This window comes from Sarcophilus harrisii, chromosome 1 (genome assembly GCF_902635505.1).
Source record: "Sarcophilus harrisii chromosome 1, mSarHar1.11, whole genome shotgun sequence".
In the NCBI taxonomy this organism is placed as follows: Eukaryota; Metazoa; Chordata; class Mammalia; order Dasyuromorphia; family Dasyuridae; genus Sarcophilus; species Sarcophilus harrisii.
In genome coordinates this window covers 656,776,587-656,796,672 of record NC_045426.1, presented here as the reverse complement: position 1 = coordinate 656,796,672, position 20,086 = coordinate 656,776,587, and the positions used below count along the sequence as shown (strand labels likewise).

The 20,086-nt window shown below is 44.0% G+C and overlaps 1 long non-coding RNA gene across 5 annotated transcripts in view; it reads right to left on the bottom strand.

The window, feature by feature from the left end:
• LOC111719226 overlaps positions 1–17,644 on the bottom strand; it is a 31,683-nt gene extending 14,039 nt beyond the window's left edge. The window contains exons 1-2 of one of the 5 annotated variants that reach the window (XR_004231223.1): positions 17,606–17,644; positions 16,062–16,172 (exon numbers count right to left, since the gene is read on the bottom strand). This is a non-coding gene — a long non-coding RNA (uncharacterized LOC111719226). Of the gene's footprint in view, positions 1–1,313; positions 1,466–16,061; positions 16,745–17,605 lie in introns of those variants that run through there. The other 4 variants (XR_004231224.1, XR_004231225.1, XR_004231226.1 and 1 more) reach the window with 4 other exon arrangements.
• Between the last annotated feature and the right edge of the window lie 2,442 nt (positions 17,645–20,086).

The window sequence follows — 20,086 nt, the reverse complement described above, 5'->3', positions numbered from 1 at the left end:
GTAAGGGAGTCTGGAGGAACTTCAATATTGGGCTGAGGAGATAGCAGTTTTATCAGTGGGAGAAGTGGGGGCTGAGGTGTGTCCAGAACTGGATTCTGGGGAGCTGAATTTAGTGTCTTGGACAGGAGGGAATGGGGGGGGGAGAGAAATATTTTAACTAGGGACAAAGTACTGATGGGAGGCTATTGCCATCTCCCTGGCAGAAGGTCAGATGTGTCCTCCCTTTGCCAGGGCCTCCTGGCCTTCTCCAGCCCGTTCTCCAGAAAGGAAAACATTTGGTGTGGTGGCGGGCACCGCCCGGCGGGCTGGGAGTTGAGCCAGGGCAGCCGCAATCAGGGCACAGCCGGGCTTCGTGGGAGAGAGAGCCGGAACGGGCATCCAGCCAGCCTGAGCCTGGCATCGGCTGAATGGGTGAGTGGTGCTGCCAAACCCGTTCTCGCCAACGGGCGGGCCTGGCACAGCTGCCTGCCTTGTTAACCCCTCAGGGGCACCAGGGCTCCAGCAGAGGCAGGAAAAGAGGTGAGGGGGAAGAAGGATTTCTAAGGGGAAAAGCTGATAAAGCAGTGCTGCTGGTGGGAGTTAGGAGTCATTCCTAGCCCAGAACACTCTTCTCTTCCTCCTCCCCATCCCCATCCCTCACCTCCAGCCCTGGCCCAAGGACTTAACCCTTCACCACCAAATGGAGAAACAAAAAATGCCAATCTAAACAACATAATAAAGAGCTAAGCCCCGGTCTTAACTCTGCCACTGCCTGTCTTTGGGCAAGAACTTTTCCCTCTCAATTTCCTGTAAAATTAGTAGGCTGGTCTTGGTGATATAGAAAGCTAAGGCTCTCCAGTTCTACATGTTCTGTTAAACTCTGACACTTTATGATTCCTCAAAACACTTTCATATCCATTATCTCCTTTGATCCTTATAACAACCCTATAAGGTTGGTAGACCAGGTGTTTATTACCCCCGTTTTACAAGTAATGAAACTGAAGCTTAGAGAAGGAAAATAATTGGCTTGAAGTCGGGTAGCAAGGTAGTTGACTTGTCCCAACCTGAGTCCTGCCCCTCAGCCCCAGGTTGACCCAGGGGGCAGCGGGTTGAAGAGCGTGGCTAGCTCAATGAAGCTTGTTTTCAACCACTGGAGACTCAACTAAGAGCCCCAGTTTTGCAGAGAGGGGGTTTAGGGCTGCCTTGGTGTCTTTCTATGGCCCTCTCCCCAGTGCCCTGGCCCTTGGTGAACTCCAGGTACATCATTCCCAGAGGCCCAGTCAATAACAGTTTGAAGTTCCCCTGGGAGACCCCTTTCCTCCAAAACACCTTACCTGTCCCAGCTAAGCCAGGTCTAGAAGGGGATAGACACCAATGGCCAACCCCACCTCATTCCCTGGAGGTTCCCATCTTCTCTCTCTGCCCCCATCCACTGGGAAACCCATGGAGCTGGAGGCCCCAGAGGTAAACATTGGGTCGTTAGGTCCTGGGAGTAAAACAGTAAAACAAACGATTTAATTGGCTCCCCAGGGATCCTGGGGGGATGTTAATGAGAATTATGGCTTTTTGCTGATGAAAATTGCAGTCTGTAAATCATAGAACCATAGAATGTCAAAGCTGGAAGGACCCTTAGAACATAAGCACATAGTATTCCAGAGCTGGAAGAAATGTTAGGATCTAGAGCATACAGTACCAAAGCTAGAATTAGCAGTCTTAGAACCCAGAGCATTGGCTACCAGAACTGAGAGTGCCCTTAGAATTTAGGATGTCAGCTGAGATGAAAACATCATTCCTAGAGGCATCCAAATATCAGAATTGGAAGGGACTTGGGAACATGGAATGGCAGAGCTGGAATGGATTTTAAGGGGAAAAAAATAAAATGTCAATTCCAGAAGAGACTTTAGAACTTAGAGCATCAGACACAATGCTTGAACTAGAAGGGTGCTGGAAGATAGAAAACAGGCCATGATTATGTACTAAAGAGACTTTCCAATATAGAACATCTATAAGAACTGGAAGGTGGGATTTAGACTATGGAATGCCCAAGCTGTAAAAAACTTTGGAACTAAGAATGTTAGCGCTAAAAGGTAGATGTCTGAAAACATAAAAATTTCAGAACTAGACAAAGAATCTCAGAATGCAAAATAATAATACAACTGGCATTTATATCATGTCTACTATGTGCTAGGTATAGTACTACAATTATTATATCATTTGCTCCTTATAGCAGCCCTGGGTAGTAGGTGCAGTGTTTTTGCATTTTACTGATGAGTAAATTGAGGCAAACAGGTTAAATGACTTCCCCAAGGCCACATAGCTAGTAAGTGTCTGAGGCTGGATTTAAAAGTTTTCCTGACTCTGGACTCAAGTGCTCCATCCTGATTGTTCTAGCTGACAAAATGGCATATCAGAGCAAGGAGGCACCTCAAATAAGTATTTAGTCTGATACTTTTGTTTTACAAAGAAGGAAAATGAATTTCAGGGAGAATAAAGTGGCAGAAACAAGCCTAGTACCTGACTTTGGGCCATTTCACCTGTTCTGGACTTCTCGAATTTAATTTGACAGTATTAACTGAGTACCTGCAGCGCACCCTGCATTGGGAGAAATCCTAGGAAGGGCACAGGGACAAGACTCACAGTCATGGATCCATTAGGAATAAAGTTGAATGGAGAGAAGGATACTGAGTCCAGACTCTAAGGGCAGGAGGAGTTTTGAAGAATGAGTGGAGGCTGAGCAAATGTGGAAAAGAGCATTGAGTATTCTAGGTGGGGCTGGAGATAGGAGTAAATCTGTGTATATGCACGTAGACAAGCCTGAATGCCATGGAAGGAAGGGAGAAGAGGGGAGGGAGACCAGGAGGATCCTGGCTTGACAGAAGCAGAGACTGTTAGAAATTCTGTAAAGATGAGGCTGAATAGAGAGGTAAGGCAGATGGCAGAGTTCAACAGGGAGGACTTTCTTCTCACCTCCCTCTCTTAATCTAAGGCCAAGCTCTCCATTTCATCCAGTGCTATCTTCAGTCTTCCAGACCTATATCTGGCCATTGGGTCCAGATGGTTCTGGAGGGCAAAGTGAGGCTGGTGACCTTGCACTCCCTCACTTAAATGCAATTCACTTGCACATCATGGTATCACCTCCAATGTCATGATCCTCTTTGAAAACAAAGAACAAATAACAATAACAACAATCTGGAGTCCATGGACTCGGTTTTGGGGGGGGGAGTTTTTTGGTAATATATTTTAAAGTAAATGTATATATAAAAATATGAACTATAATTTCCATTTAGCTATCATTTTATATAAATATAGAGATAACCATTTCAACATAAGTGGATTCCTTTGTAATCCTATGTATTTATTACATATTTCAAAATAATACTCTGCAAAGGCAACCATAGGTGTTATTATCTTGCCAAAAGGATCCGATACAAAAATGGTTTAGGACCTCTAATCTACATACTCATCTAGTTTAAATCAGTCTCCTAGTTTTCTTATTGGAGAAAGAAGTCACCGAAAGGACAACCTGAAGGAAAGGGAAGGAAGAAGGGAATAGATTTTGAATTATAGAATAAAAGAATATCAGAGTTGAAAAGGACCTTAGAATCCATCTAATGAAGGGGTCTCATTTCAAATATGAGCAAGATGAAGCTCACAAAAAAAGAAATTACTTGCCCAAGATAACTCAGCTAGTAAATGATGAAGAAACATGAAAACAAAATAATTAAAAGAGTAGTCTATGGTGATGTCAGAAGATCCAGGTTTGCTTCCTGTGTTCCTTCCTTTATTTGGGCTTCAATTTCCTTATATGCAAAATAGAGTATAATAATAATAATATATTATAATATTACAATAATAGTAATACCTGCCTTCCTCCCCAAGATTTCATGAGAGGGAACAGAGAATGGATGGAAAAGATCTTTGGAAATTGAAGGGATTATTTATTCAGTTCAGCAGTCTTTCATAAAGCCTTTTTTTCTGGATAAGCCTCTGTGTTCAGCACAAGGAAGATAAAATTTAAAAAAGACATAACACCTGTCCTCAAGGAGCATTCTGTCTAATATTGTGCAGCAATAATTTGTGATGCCAACGAAAATGAAAGAAAAGTAGATTTGAGATACAAAATCCTATGAAAAATTAGAGGAAGAGGTCTCTTTTGGGTAGGGAAATTAAGGAAGCCTTCATGTACAAGGGGACACCTGAATAAGGCATTAAAGAAGGAAAAGGACTCAGAAATGAGGTTCTTTCCAAGAACTTTCCCAAGTTCTTTCCAACATCCAAGAGGATGTTTCATGAATGAAAACAGACTAGAAAGACTAGGAAAGATTTGGCATAGGGAATAGGAAGGGGAGTTCTGTAAGATAAGGCTAGAGTAGATAAAATAGAGTAAAACTAAATTCTGAAGGCCTTAAATGTCAGGCAAAGGAATTTACATGTTATCATGGAGGCAATAGGGATCCAATGAGGGTCTTTGAGCTGGAAAGTAATATGGTCACATCATGGCCATTGGGAGATTATGTTGGAAAATCATGTGAATTGTGAATTAGAGAAGGAAGGAACAGGAAAAAGGGATACCAATTAGAAAATTATTGTAATATTCTGGGAGAGAAATGATAAAGCTTAAATTAAGCTTGTGGTAGTAAGAGTAAAGGGAAGGGAGCAGCTGGAAGGAATATTAAGAAAGTAAACTGTCAGGATTGGTAAATGTGGGTTGAGAAGGAAAAGCACAAATCATTGCAAGGAGGTCTGAAGTGGCCTAATGAAGGGGAGGGTAGTAGTACTGCTTCCACTTTCCAACAGTTCTGCCCCCAATTAAGGAGAAAGGCAAGATGAGGGGAGAGGAGAGATGAATTCAGCTCTTTGGAACACCTAAGTGGAAATGAGCTGTGGATCAAGGTAGACTGTGAGTCTGGAATTCAGGGAATAGAATCGATAGAGAGAGAGATAGGAGGCATTGACACGAAGTAAGAGTTTGATTAATGAACTATTACTATGGAAATTCTGGTGCAACTTTGTTGCCTCAGTTTCCTGCAGATGACTGCAAGGAGGGTACCTCATAATGATTAATGTTTCTAGAATTGAATCATTTCTCCCGTAATACCAAAATTGCTTGTCCCCAACTTCACTAGGGACTAAGGTGAGTTTCATCCTAACCTGGGCTGGGGCCAGAGTCAGAAACCATAAGTTTCTAATTAGATTGATCCCAGAATAAGAGTTCTTAACTATGTTAAAAGTTAAAACTTCTTCTATGAACTTTTTTTTCCTAATATATTTTGATAACTGTATTTTTGTCCAATTGATTTTCTTTGTAATCCTGGTTTTATTTTAATTTTTGCATTAAAAAATATTCTGAGGCATCCACAAACTTCACCAAACTAACACCCAAAGGGATCCAGCACATAAAAAAGCCTATTCTTGACTATGAATCGCAATAAGCACTAAGGGGATGCTCACCCCATGGCCCAGGATCAAGTTGTTTTATGTTTTAAATATCTATGAATTTGCATCTATGAATCTGGTGTTGTAGGCATTTCTAATGCTGTGGAGGAAATACATAGCTATGCTTTATCTGATATAAATTTTGTATATTGGGTACCATTTCTAGAAGGGACCCTATTACTTTCTTTTGGGGAAATTCTTGATATATTATTGTTATTCAGTTGTTTCAGTCATGTCTGAGTCTTTGACCCCACTTGGGGTTTTCTTGGCAAAGATACTGGAGTGGTCTGTCATTTCCTTCTCCAGCTCATTTTACAGAGGGGGAAAATGGAGGCAAATAGGGCTAAGTGACTTGTCCAGAATCACACAACTAGAAGAATTTGAGATTTGAACTCAGGGAGATAGACCTGGCTATCTACAAAGGTCTGTACATACTTTTCTTGATTCTCTATCTAGATTTCTTTATCCATCTTACTACACACACACACACACACACACACACACACACACACACAGTGAGAGATCTAGACTTGGAATGGAGGACCCAAGTTTAAGTGGAGGAATATAAAGTAGTCAATAAAAAGCTGGCCTCAGAGTCAGGAAGTTCTGAGTTCAAATTTTACCTCTAACATAGACTATTTCACCTTGGGCAGGTCACCTAATCTCTCTTTTCTATAGGGAACTCTTTAAAACTATACATTTAAGAGCAGGTGCCAGTCTGCATTAATAGAAGTTTCATCAGTAGGATCTCCCAAATCTAATGAAATCTCAGGTTATATATATATATATATATATATATATATATATATATATATATATATATGAAAATAATAATGATTGTACTGCTGACTTCACAGGCTTTCATGGGCAAATTATTTATCAACCTTCAAGGACTAGATTGATGATGCTAAAGATCCCCAAGTGATATCATGGAATAATAGGTAAAGATATGGCTCTGAAGTTCTGGGTTCAAGTCTTTTCTCTCTGTTCTATATTGATTGTGTAATCCTGGGCAAGTCATTCTTCTCTTGTATTGTTAGATGGAATGTTCTCATCAGGAATTTTCTATTCTAATAGAATAATTACTTATGAAGAAGGAAGGGAGGGAAGGAGGAAAGGAGGGAGAGAGGGAGGAAATGAGGGAGGGAGGGAGGAAGGAAGGAAGGAAGGAAAGGAGGGAGGAAGGAAGGAAGGATAGATTTCCCAAAAGATGGGTTTGATCCTTCAGGAAAAAATTTGACAACTCAAAAGAAAAAGAGAGAATGGTATGGAGATACTCAAAATCAGGGCATACAGACTAGGTGAAGGAAGAAGGAATGCTTGGTTTGACAACAAAAGAAACCTTGAGGACAGAATCAAGGAGAAAATAATTGATTGATTTAAATATCTGAGAAGTTCTCATGAGAAAGGAAGAGAAACTAGTTCTTCATATCAGAACACAGAATTAGGACTAGTGGGTGAAAACTGCTTAGAGGCAGATGCCTTCTGGGGTCCTTTCCAACTCTGAAATCCTAGGATTCTCAAAAATTGAGGAAAAAAGAAAGAAGTAAAGATTATTTTCCTTTGGGAATCCCCAGTCATCTCTCTTGTCCTGGCTAGAAATTTCAATAATGAGAAATGGTTTCAGCTGGACAACCCACTTTCACCCCTTCTTCCCCCATATTGCTTCCATAGTAGCTAGCAAAGCCCAGAGGAAAACTTTAAATGGCAAGTTTTATCTAGGTTTTAAGAGAAAATTTCCAGTTGGATCATTTTTAATCATGCTCCCCAATTTAATTTCTCTTTTTTCCAGAGATACCTTCTACAACATTCTCATAAATTTCTCATAAAAGGAAATGAAGGGAAGAGAGCAGAAGGGAGCAGATTTTTGTGTTAAAAAAAAAAAAAAAGGTTTTGGAGTTCTCTGTTTATGACACTTTGTCAATAGCAATTAGATTCAACACAGCAATTGATTATAGGAAGTACCTACCTGGCCATCCCAGATCCTAATTTTGTCTACAGCTCTTTAAGGTTTACAAAGTGCCTGTTCTCCCAATAACCTTGTGAGGTAGTTAATGAATATACTGTTATCCCCATTTTAGAGATGAGACCAATATCAAAGAAGCTGGATTCGGTATAGGGAAGACCTGAGTTTAAAGCCTTTCTCAGATATCAACTGTGTGATCCTGGACAAATCACTTAACGTCTTTGCCTCAGTTTCCTCATCTATAAAATGGAGACAATTTTTGTCGAGTTGTTTCAGCTTCTTTTTGAATTTTCTTGATGAAGATATTATCATTTCCTTCTCCAGCTCATTTTATAGATGAGGAAATTGAGGCAAATAGGGTGAAGCGATCTGTCCGGGATCCCAGAGCTAGTCAGGATAAAATTTGAATTCAGATTGATTCCAAATCTAGTGTTCTTTCTACTGCTCCATCTAGCTGCTCACTCCAAAACACAAATAATGGCCCCTAATTCTCAGAGTTGTTATGAGGATTAAATGAGATAACATGTAAAACACTTGCAAAACTTAAAGCATAATGCTGACTATTATTAGGCACCCATCCATGACTGTGTAATAATCAGAGCCAGGACACAAACATAGGTCAGCTGCCTTCATAGTTAGGAGCTGAAAAGACTCTAACAAACTAGAACTTTGGACTGAATCTAAGAAAATGAAATGTAATAGGGATAGAAGAAAAATCACATGTTTTTTTTATTCAGAAAATCAACTTCACAAGTAAAGAGGGGACTCATGGTTAAATAGCAATTTGTCTGAAAAGGATCTGGAAGCCTCAATGGACCACAGTATCCATAGTAATTGATGAGGCAATCAGAAGAGTGAATGTAATTTGCACAGCATTTAGAGAGGAATCGTGTAGAGGACTGGGAAGATTATATCCTGCTGTCTCCCTAGTCACACTACATATAGAATATTGTGTTCAATTGTAGTATTTTAAGGAGGCCATTATAAGTTGGAGAATGTCCAAAAGAGGGGATAACAAGAAGCCCATGCCATATGTGAATCCAGGAATGTTTAGCCTAGGGAAAAAAAAGAGCTAGTTAGCTTTAAGCATGTGAAAGACTGTCAGATGGAAGGGGAATTAGGTTTGGTCTGCTTGGCCCCCTGGGCAGAGCCAGAGGCCGTGGGAGGAGTTGTAGAGGCCAGTCCCAGGCTTGAGGGAACTTCCTCACTCCTTAAGCTCTCCCACGTGGAATGGGCTGCCTCCAAAGGCAGTGGGTTCCTCTTCCCTGGCAGTCATCAGGCAGGCTCCAGATGACCAACCACTTGTACTGTATGTCCTCAAGAAGATCCTTGCTCAGATGCAGGTTGGACTAGACAGCCACTGAAGTCTCTGCCAATTTGAGATTTCATTTTTTCCACTCTCCCACGTGGGTCCCAAAATTCTGGTGGGTTAGTACTTCACCCCCACTCTCTGGTAGCCCAGATCCAATTTTTTTTTTTAAGAGAAGGAGGGATTGATTGGCTATGGGCTCTTTCGGTTAATTCTAAGATCATTTGCAAATTAAATCCCAGGAGCTCCAGCCTCTTCAATTATGAACAGATGGCGGATGAGGTGGGGGTGGGGATCACTCAGTGGAAGGGTCCAAGATTCCCCACCTGCCTTCTGAAGTTTACCTTCAGGGACGGAAGATAGAAAACATACAAGCATAAAAGCTGGGGTGGTCGGAGGTGTTTCATCCTTGAGCTGGGTTCTCATCTCATTTTCATTCTAGCTCTGGATTTAGCTTATAATGACCTTTACTATCCCCTTGGCAAAGCTAGAGTAGGCTGAGCTGGATTGGGGGAAAGGGAGGGTCTGGGCTGACAGCCACTGAGCATTCCTTCCCCCACGATCAGGGAGAGGTTTTTCCCTCAGAATTAAAAGCAGGAGAGAGCTCTTGGCAATGATGAGGGAGTGATGGGGAATGGGAGGCCTCCAATCCTGGCTCAGACCTGGATCCAGAGCCAGGACCCTCTCATATTTGTAAAACTCATAAACTCATTTTTTCTAGTGAATGGAATTTGAATAGGAATAGACATCATGGGTGGGGGCAGGGAGATTTATATAAAGCTAACACCACTATTTTACAAAACAAATAAATAAATAAAAACTGAAGCCATTGACTGGCCTCTATCCTCCTTTCCTACCTTATCTGCCCCCTGTTCCTCTACATGGGTCCTCTTCTCCAGCCTGACTGGATAATTCCCTGTTTCTCTATTACATCTAGCCTTTGCCCAAGACGTTCCTCATTACAAGAATGGCATCTTCTCTCTGCCTTGTAATTGTGTGGTTAAAAAAAAAATCACATCAAGCTGTAGGCTAGTAAATGTTGTGGTTTATCTTCAAGAGTGGGCTAAGATCCTAGAGTTATAACAGGTACTTTGGGAAAAAGCCTGGACCAGGATGCAAGGATTCTGGGAAATAGATCTTGATTGAATCCCTCTCTCCCGGACCTAGGTTTCTCAAATATTGAAACGAATCCCTTATCCACTTCCTGGGGAGTGTTGTGAGGATCAGAGAATAGAATGAATGTAGGGTATGTTTGATGTCGATATAAGAGATGGTTTTAAGTATTTATTCTACAGTGGAACAAACTGAGTTTGGCTGGGGGGTTGGGGGGAAGGGGCAAGTGGTGACACTTAGTCATAGGATATTGCAATAGGGATATAGGGAAAAGATTACTTGTACCTCTTCTACCCCAACCCTTCCCCAACCACTCAACTCACCTCAATATGATCCAGGAATTCCTTGACTCTTATACTATGAGTGGCTGGGCCCCTTCCCCTTTCCTGTATGGGTTAGTCTGAGGAAGGGGAAAATAATAGGAAATGGAATCCCTCACCCATGGAAGAGACAGTCTAAATCTTGTCCCTTGGGATTGTGCCAAGTTATGCATACTAAGATTGTTCTACCTCTGTGCCTTAGTTTATACTTTTTCTCTCTGTATCTGGAATTCACTCTTCCACTTCCATGTTCACCTTTGGGCACTATATCCACTCTGTAAGTACCATTCACTTGCCATCTACTCCAGGATAACTTCCTTGATCTCCACCCCCACTCCCCAGTCATTAAAATCTTTCATTTCTCAAATATCACACAGTAACAGATTTACATCTTTCTTATACATTTATTAAATTTTATTTTATATAATTATTATGTATGTACCTCATTCCCCTGCTGGCCTATGAGTAGCCCACGATTGGGGCATGCTCAATGGAAACTGCCACTGCAATCTCTCTTTCCCATCTCTCCCTCAAGGACCCTTTACATGAAAGCTCAGTGGGTCAATAAGTCTTTTTTTTTCCTTTTTTAAAATTATAAAGCTTTTTATTTTCAAAACATATGCACTAATAATTTGACAACAGGTCAATAAGTCTTTACCGAGACCACCTCACTGTGGGTCCACCCTTGGTTCCAATCAGGCTACGGAGTCAAATTTCTCATCCAGGAAATAATCAGAAAATAACATAAAATTATTGGATCAGTCCAGTCAGAGTTGGAGGAAGGGAAATCACTAATGGCGTGGAGGAAGCTTCAAGAAAGGCTTTAAAAAAAAAAAAATAAGACTTTGAAGGAGTAGGAATTGGCGAGGTAGAAGGAAGATGATGGGTCTTCCCTGGAACAGTGTCTTGGGACACTGCTACTTGGGATCAGTTGCTCCATGTTTCTTTCTGTAGGACCAATCCAAGTAATCCAGAGTAATCAAAAGATCCTTCCCCTTGGCCTCAAATCCAGGAATATTCATAGAATCAAAGAAAGTCAAAGCTTCTGCCCCTCTCATTTTATGAGGTTCAGAGAAGAGTAGGGATAGTCTTAGAATTGGCCCACAGTCTTTCGCATTGTACCCAGTTGCTTTCTCCCTGGGGCATAGGAGGTCAGCAAAAGTCGGGTTCCAGTGATTTAATCCTGTGTAGGCCACCAGTCAATAAATATTTATTGAATAGCTACTATAGGTCAGGCCCCATGCTAAGGGATGAGGTTGCAAAGACCAGCAAAAGTTAGTCCCTGTCCTTAACATTCAGATTCTACTAGGGTAGATGGCCTGCAGATAACTATGTGCGAACAAGCTACATAATAGGATTAAACAAAGATAATCAACAAAGGGAAGGTACTAGAATTAGGGGAATCTCCAAAGGTTTCCTGTTGTATATGGGATTTTCATTGGGGCTTGAAGGAAGCCTGGGAAGTCAGGAGGTGGAGATGAGAGGAGAGAACAAATGACAAACCACTCCAGTATTTTGCTAAGAAAACCCCATACGGGATCATGAAGAGTTGAACACGACTGAACAAGTATATTTTAGAATTGTTAGCATAGAGATGATAATTGAATCCATGAGATTCCATGAGATCAGTAAGTAAAAGAGAAATGGGCCCAAAACAGAGTCACTAGTGGGAAAAAAAATATGAGGCAATCAACCAGTGAGCATTTATCGAGCACCTACAGTATGCCCAATACTCTGCTTGGTGAGGAGAACACAACGACAAAAATGAAACTGTCCTCACCCTCCAAAAACTTACATTTTGCTGAGGGAAAACATGTACATATATAAATACATGCAAAATATGTACAGTGTAAATACAAAACAATTAGGATGGGGGGTTGGGGGAAGCACTAGTTTCAGGGAAGATCCTAAAAAGTACAATGTAGGAGATTGTACTTAAGTGAAGCCTTAAAAAAAAATTAGGGATCCCAAGAAGAGGAAGGTGAGAAGGGAGGGCATTCCAGTCCCCAGGAATAGCTTGGGCAAAGGCATGGAAACAGGAGGTGGCTATTATATAGAGGGACCAGTAAGTGGCTGGAACAAAGGAATGAGTGAAGAGGAAGTAACATGGACTGAACCCAGAAAGGTAGGCTGGGGCCAAGTTATGAAGAGCTTTAAATGGCAGGAAGAAGAGTTTGTATTTTATCCTACAAACAATAGTCACTGGAGCTTTGGTAGTTGGAGAGTGGCAAGGTCAGGTTTGTGCTTGAGGAAAATCCCTTTGGCAGCTGTAGGGAGGATGGATGGGAGAGTGGAGAATCTGGGGCAGAGCGACCATTCAGGAAGCTATTGCAAAAGTTCAAGTGAAAGATGCCAAGGGATCGAGCTAAGGTGATTGTATTGTAAATTGAAGGAAAGGGATGGGACGATGGTACTGTAGAAGTATAACCAGGCAAATCTAGCAACTGACTGGATGTGGGGGGAGTTGAGGAGAGGAAATTCAAGAATGATTGGGAGGTTATGAAGTAAAAATATTCAGATCCTGGACAAAGGTCCTTTAGACATACGTTCTATTACCTTCAAGGGATGTTTCCTATCTTCCATAAATACCCCTCTCCAATTTTTTGGAGATATATCCAAGACAAGTCCAGGAAAAGGGAGGCATTTTATTCTGCATGTCTCTCACAAAGCCCCAGTCCCTTGTTGCTCCTCTAAACTAAGGGAAAGGTTTAGCCTCGGGTAACCCACATATAGCCACACAATGACACAAGCATAGACATAGACAAGCAGGCTTTAAAAAAAAAAAAGATCCAAATACAGACAGACACACACACATATGGACAAATGAACAGACAGATAATCTCATCCCTACATCCATAGTTTTTTGTTAAAGTGAACACATAATCTGGGGAGTCCTGGTGGCCCCAATTTGACTTGTAGCAAATTGCCTGCCGGCTTCCTAGTTCTTTAACTGCCCACCTACCCCTTGGAGACAATTAGGTATTGTTGGATGCTGGTGGGAAGAGGGCACTGGGGATCCCTAGGGATCCTAGCTAACTGACCAAACCCAAGGAGCTGAATCATGTTTATATTTATGGAACAGGAAATTGAGTCAGGCCCTAGGCACCCTTTCTTCCCCATTCTTCCTTCTATCCTTTCTCCTGCTTTTGCACTTTCTCTAGAGTTCTAAATCCCCAAGAGGTCAGGTCCATACCATCAAAATTATCAAAATAATGGTGAACGATCTGACTTGCCCATATAATTAATACTGAGGTGGCAATTTCTAAATGATACCCAATGGACATTTATACTACTCTGATTAACTTGACTTGTGCCCATAAGGGGAGAAGAAAGTAATCTACAGTGATGGAGAAAATAACTACATTAGTAATCCCTAAATGTATCCAAATATTACCCTTATTTTGGGGTGCCATATAAATTATGTTCTGGTTTGGGAGAGAAACCAATATTTTTTCCCTGGGCAAAATAAAGTCTCTTGCTTAAGGTTTTTGTTGTTTTTGTTGTTTTTGCTGAGGCAATTAGGGTTAAGTGACTTGCCCAGGGTCATACAACCAGAAAGTGTTAAATGTCCGAGGGCAGATTTGAACTCAGGTCCTCCTGAGTTTAGCCTAAGTTTTCCAGACAACTGAAGCAGAGTAGCCCTGCCTAGAATAAGCTAGATACAGGAAACAATGTAATACAGTAGAAATCACTGATAGTGGAACAGACAGGGGATTTAGAGTCTAGTTTCTGTTCTGCCAGTGACATTATATAATCTTGGACAAGTCAATTCTCCCCGTTAGCTCTGAGTTTGCTGATCTGTAAAGTGGAGTTGATTGTACCTGTCCTGCTTCCCTCATAGACCTGACTTGTAGATCAAATGTAACAATAAAGGTGAAAGTAATCTGAAAATTTTGAATGAACACAAATATGTAGAGATTCTTTGATTGGGATTGAAATTTTCTGTTGGTGCTGATAGCCACATCAGGAGCTAAATGGGGGCAAGGGAAGAGATTGTATCTTTGCTCCCAGACAAAACCATTTCCCCACTAAGGAATAGGATTTGGAGGCTACTAAGAGTATCCATTCAATAAAGGCAAATAAACTCAACATTTATTAAATGCTTACTATGTATAAGACTTTGCATTAGGATTGAATTCATGAAACTGTGGCTAACTTCAAAGGGTTTGCATTTTGTTGGGGGAGAAAATTCAGCTTGTAGGTACCAAATGAAATAAGACTAGAGAGAACATTAGCATCTTGCCAGGGAGGCTTGTCTGGGACACTTTGTGCCACCCCTAAAAAAAAAGATGAAAATCAAAGGGACTTCAAGCTATATGCTAACATGTACATAGGACATTAAGGTACCCTATTTATCATATGCAAGGTGATTTTCTTATGTTAACTTATTTAAACCTCACAACAACCCTGGGAGTAAGATAAGTGCTATCATTTCCATTTTACAGATGAAGAGAGTGAAACTGAGAGGTTAAGTGACTTGCTCAGGATCAAGTGACTTGCTCAGGATCACACAGCAAATAAATCTCTGAAATGGGATTTGAATTCAGATCTTCCTGACTCTAAGTCAAGCACTGTATCCAATTTACCATCTAGCTTCAACAAGTAGGTTATAGATAGAGGGAAATGAGAAAAGGGGCTGGTGAAATAAATAATGTGAGTAATAGAGGAGGCAAAGAGAGAAGAGGAAGAGACTGAAAAAGAGCAAACCTAGACTCCAAAAAAAGCAGAGAGGACAGATAGAGGGATGTATAGAGCTAAGCAACAGGAGGAGACATGTTATTGGTCCATGCTGCTGTCTTGTGTCTGTGGATGTAGATGTGGACTATAACAATCACTTCTGTCTTCCTGCCCTCCTGCCTTATTTCCAGGTCAAATGAGCAGTTCTGAGTATCTTTTCAGAAGCTCCTCTGAAGTCCTGAGGTAGAGATCTCCTAGGTGCTGGCTGGGTCTCTTCAGATATTAAGAAGCTTTAGAGATAAGGTGGAAGGAGAGAAAGGGACATAATTTTGCTCTGGATTGCACTCTTTGGTAAAACAGTTAAAAATTCTAGACTCTGCATTAGGGCAACCTTAATTCAAACCCTGTTTCAGACACTAGCTTTGTGACCCTAGGCCAGTTATTCATCAGTTTCCTCATCTATAAAATGACCTGAAGAAAGAAATGACAAATCACTTCAGTACCTTTGCCAAGAAACCAAATGGGGTTAAAACTGAAATGACTCAATGATTATTGTCCACCAACTATACCAGGGATTCTTAACTTGGGAAGGAGAGGAGCAAGGGGCTTCTGTAGATAGAATTAGAGAGTCTGTGAACTTAGATGAGAAAATGACATCTTTTGTTTTCATTAAAGTCTAGCTGAAATTTAGCATTTCCTTCCAATATTTTTTTAAACCCGAATTATCCTGAGAAGGTGCTTCCCCGGACTACTACTGAGGGGAAATAGGTTAAAACACAAAATAGGTTTTAAAATCCTGAGCTCTATAGAAAGTTGAGGGCCATAGAGCTAAGTGAAGGATATTTGGAATAGAAGCTTCTTGGTTGTTTCCTAATCTGGCTAGTATGTAATTCTTGTTCATTTTGTATAACTATAAAATGAGAAGAGATGGAAAATAAGATGGAAAAGCCTATATGATCTCTAAGGTCCCTCTGAACTTTATATCTGATGATCTCCTACTATCCTTACCCCATTTGCCTTTCCACGGTGCTTCCTAATCCCAATGACTCACCCAGTCCAGATTCCCCTTGTTAGTGTGCAATCCTCTCCCCTAACTCCTGACCTGGACTCTTGATCCCCATCTCTATTCCTCTCAGCTTTAAAAGCTACCACATTTTGCTATCCAACCTCTCTGGCCCTGTTTCCTCATCTTTAAAATACAGGATTGAAGAGATGATCTCCAAAGTCCCTCCAAAGCCCATATGATCTCCTACATGCTTACCCTTTGGCCAAGGTATCTAGTGTCCCATCAGATCTCAGTCCTTATACTTCCGAAACAGGGCCATCCTTCACCTTTCTTCCAAAAGGAGCCTTTTTAGGGGATGAATCGGGGCTGGAGTCAATAGATAGAGAGAGATTAGAGATCAGAGACCAAGGATGAGCCTGCAAAATGGAGGGGAAGGGAGAAAGGGATCTCTCTGTATACCCTTACTTAACCTTCTATTGGTGAAAGTTGAAGAAAGCTTCATCAGAATTTATCAAGGATTCAGCTGCACCCAGTCCTAAAGCCAGAAAAGCAGGGGTGCAAGTGGTGAAAGCAGAGTGGATTAGGGTTTGCCCCATCCAAAGAAGTAGACATGTGGGGATTTGACAGAAGTAAACAGGCAGATGCTGCACACACGGGTAAGAGCCCGGCTATCTACATCACAACACATCTAGGCATACAAATGAGCATAGATACCAATACAAATGCCAGAATACAAACATAGCCATAAACACATTGACACACAAACAAAACAAATCGATCCCTAAACACACAAACTAACACATCCCACCATTCACACACAACTAACCAGACACAGATACTTAGCAGAGACCTATAAAGAGTGTGAACTGCACACACAGAGAAAGAGAGAGAAAGGAAAAGACAGAAAGAGACAGTGACAGACAGGATGGGGGGGGGGGGGGGGGGGGGAGAGAAAGACAGAGACAGAGAGACAGACTGAAAGAGACTGAGACAGAGAGAGACAGCCAGAGAAAGAGGGGAGAGAGGGGAGAAGAGAGAGAGAAACAGACAGAAGGGGGAGGGAGAGGGAAGAGAAGGCGAGCAGGTGATGTTAGTCTTTACATCTCTTCCCTAAATCAGAAAGCTCCAACCTTTCAGTCTCCAGTGAGCTAGGGTCGGCCTTGCACTCAACCTTGATGGATTTTGCCTATCTCCCTTCTTTCTCTCCCGATCTCAGAGGGCTTATGGTCTCTCTCACTCCCCTCTTTCCCCATCCTTGACATCCTGGCTGGGTCTCGAATTTAAAGGGCCAACAACCGGAGAAAGGCACAGGAGCCGAAGAGGAATCTCCCTGCCTCCCGTCCTTTCGTCTCCAGATTTCAGATACCCCAACATCTGCTCCAGCTCCTCGGTTGCCTCATGAACTTCCCCCGTCCCCTAGTGAACTGAGCGGGGAGGGGGAGGGGAGGAAGGGGAAGGATGTCCCCTTCACCTTCTCTCTCCGCTACTCTATCCTTCCAATCCTGCCTGGCCACGGCTGTAGCGGACTTTGTTATCCCCTCTTCCCTGTAGTCAGAGTCTTAGATTCTCCCGTATCGATCCCGACAGACCTACAGACCCCAGCTCGAGCCCCGGCCTTGCCCCAGGCCCAGTCCCAGCCCCTTCAATCCTTCCAGCAGAAGAGGGATGGGGAAAGGAGAGGCTGGTACGAGGTTAAAAAGGGAGGAGACAGACCCACGGACAGAGAGCGCGAGAGGGAGCAAACAGACCCCCTTCCCTCACATCCACATATACACATACATACATAGATATATACATACAGAGAACGGAGAGGGACAGAGGGACCGGGCAGAGGGAGTGAGAGAGGAAGAGGCGGTGGCCGGGGGAGGAGAGAGCCGAGGAAGGGGAGGGCCGGCGGGGCCGCTCGGCCAAGCCCGAGCCCGGCTCGGAGTCCCCGGCTGCCTCAGCCCCCGGGGCCAGGAGCAGAAACCCCAGCCCAGGGCGGGTGGCCTCTCCCCACTTCCGGCCCGGGGCGGGCCGGGGGCTGGGGGGCAGGCCCGGGCTGCTCTGAGGCCCCTCCCACCGCTGTGGTATTTTCATTGGTGGTTAAATTAGTAATTTAAAAAATAATAATAACTTGTTATTCCCATCTGCCTCCCCTTCTTTCCGTCCCACATTCTAAGCATTTATCTCTTATTCTCCCCGGACCCTGAACTCAGGAGGAGAAGCCCTGGGCCCTCTCGGACCCTTCCACCTGGCCTTCTTTTGGCCCTTTTACTGTTCCCCTCTTGTGCCCCCGCCTCCTCTCCCAAACTCCTTCCTCCGTCTCTGTTTCCCCCCCACCCCTTTGGGTTTCCTTTCATTCAGTTCCTTTGCTCTCATTTGTATCAGTCTATCTCTTCCTCTGTCTTTCTGTTCCGTCTGTCTCTCACCTCATCTCTCGGTTAGGTTCTTTCTTGCCTCCTCCCCTCCTCTCTTTTGCTCCCCCCAAATCCTTTTTTCTTCCCCCTTTTTCTCTACCTTTTGTCAGATTTCCTCTCATTCTTTCTTTCTGGGTCTGTCAGTGTGTGTCTCCCTCATTTCTGCCTCCCTCCTCTTTCTCTTCTCTCTCCTAATCTGTCTCTTCTGATCCTCTATCTCCTCCCTCCGGTCTCCCCTTCTCCTTTCTATTTTCTACAAGTCTCCCTTTGGTTTCTCTCCCTCCCCCTGCTTTTTTTTTTATCATCTTTTTTTTTTTGTAAAATCGCGAAGGTGGATCGGCTCACCCAAACCCTCCTGGGAAATCGCCCGAGATGATTAAACACTGGTAAACTCCAACCGGGACACGGAATTGGGGAAGGGCGGGGGAGGCCGAGGGGAGGTCCCCCGTTGGGGGGTTTGGGGTTTCTGTTTTCCGGAGGGGGGGAGTTTTCTCCCCCTCCCTCCCCCCTTGCCGGGCCGCCTACTTTGTTTCAATGGCCGGACCCAGCCTGTCAAATTTATTTCTGGGGGGGAAAATGTTGGGGGAAAGGGGGTGGGGCAGGGCAGGGAGGGGGTCCCGGTGGGGGCGGGCCAAGAAGGGGTTCCAGCCCCATGGTTTTCTCCTACATCACGAAGGGAAGAGACAGGGCGGTGGCAGTGTGTCGGAGTTAAATTTGATGTATGAGCCGGGGGCAGAGCGGGACAGGGCCGGGGCTGAGGGAAGTGTGTCCCCAAGAAGATCGGGGACCCCCCATCAAGGAGAGGGGAGGGGCCACTGCGTTGGGGGCACCCGGGGGGAGAGGGGGAGGGGAGGTCAGTCCGGGGAGCTGGCTGCAAGGCAAAGGAGAGAGAGGGGAGGGAAGGGGAGGGGGAGGAACAGAAGAGGGAGGGCTGGGCGGGGGAGCCCCCAACCCCCCCCAGGCAGGAGGGGTGGATGTGGGGAAAGGCGCTGTGGAAGGGGGCGGAGAAGGACCGCAGCCCCGAACCGACTTGAACTTGAAAGGAAAGCAAGGGGAGGGAGAGGGGAGGGGAAAGCGCGTCCGGGGCCTGCGGGGCCTCCAGCTACTGGAGCTGGGGTGCCCCCTGCCCCTAGGGCCCCCCCCTGGCCTATTACCCTCCCCCCGTGGCCTCCCCGGGGCGTTCTTTCCCCCCTCCCCCCCTCAGGCCCGGGAGGGCGCTCCACCCCTCCGAGCGCCAGCTCCCCAGCTGCCCTCCCTCCCCCCCCCCTCCCCCCCTCTCCTAGCTTCTCCTCCCCACGCGCGGCCCCGAGCCTGGCCCGGCAGGGGGAGGGGAAAAGAAAGGGGGGGGGGAACTGCCCCATCTCCCGCTTCTTCTCCCCCCGGGCCAGCCTGGTTCCCGTTCGGGGAACCCATCTTCCAAAAGTTCACCCAGATGCAACGAGGGGGAGCCTCAAATCATTTCCTCTGGGTCTGGGGATTCCCATAAGTTAGTTATCCGGGTTTCAAGGGTGGGAAGGGCCTCAAACCCCATCTGTCCCTCTCATCTTCCCTCTCCCCAGCCTGGAATCCTAGAGCACCTCGTCATTGCCCCCCACTCCCATCCCCTCCATTCCCATTCAACTTTCCCGTCCTTTTTTCCTCATTCTTCCTCTTGTCTTTTCTCTCTTCTCTTCCTTCTTTCTTCCCTTTTATCTCTTCTTCGCTGTCTCCTCTTCTCGTATTCTTCTCTTTCTCCTTTTTCCTTTCTCCCTTTCCCCTCTTCTCCTCACTTTCCCTCATCCTCTTTCCTCTCCTCCTTTCTTCTTTTTTTCATTCTTGCTACTTCCCCAGCATTTTCTTCCCCCTCTACTTTGTCCTTTCTTTCTCCCTTTCTTCCTCTCA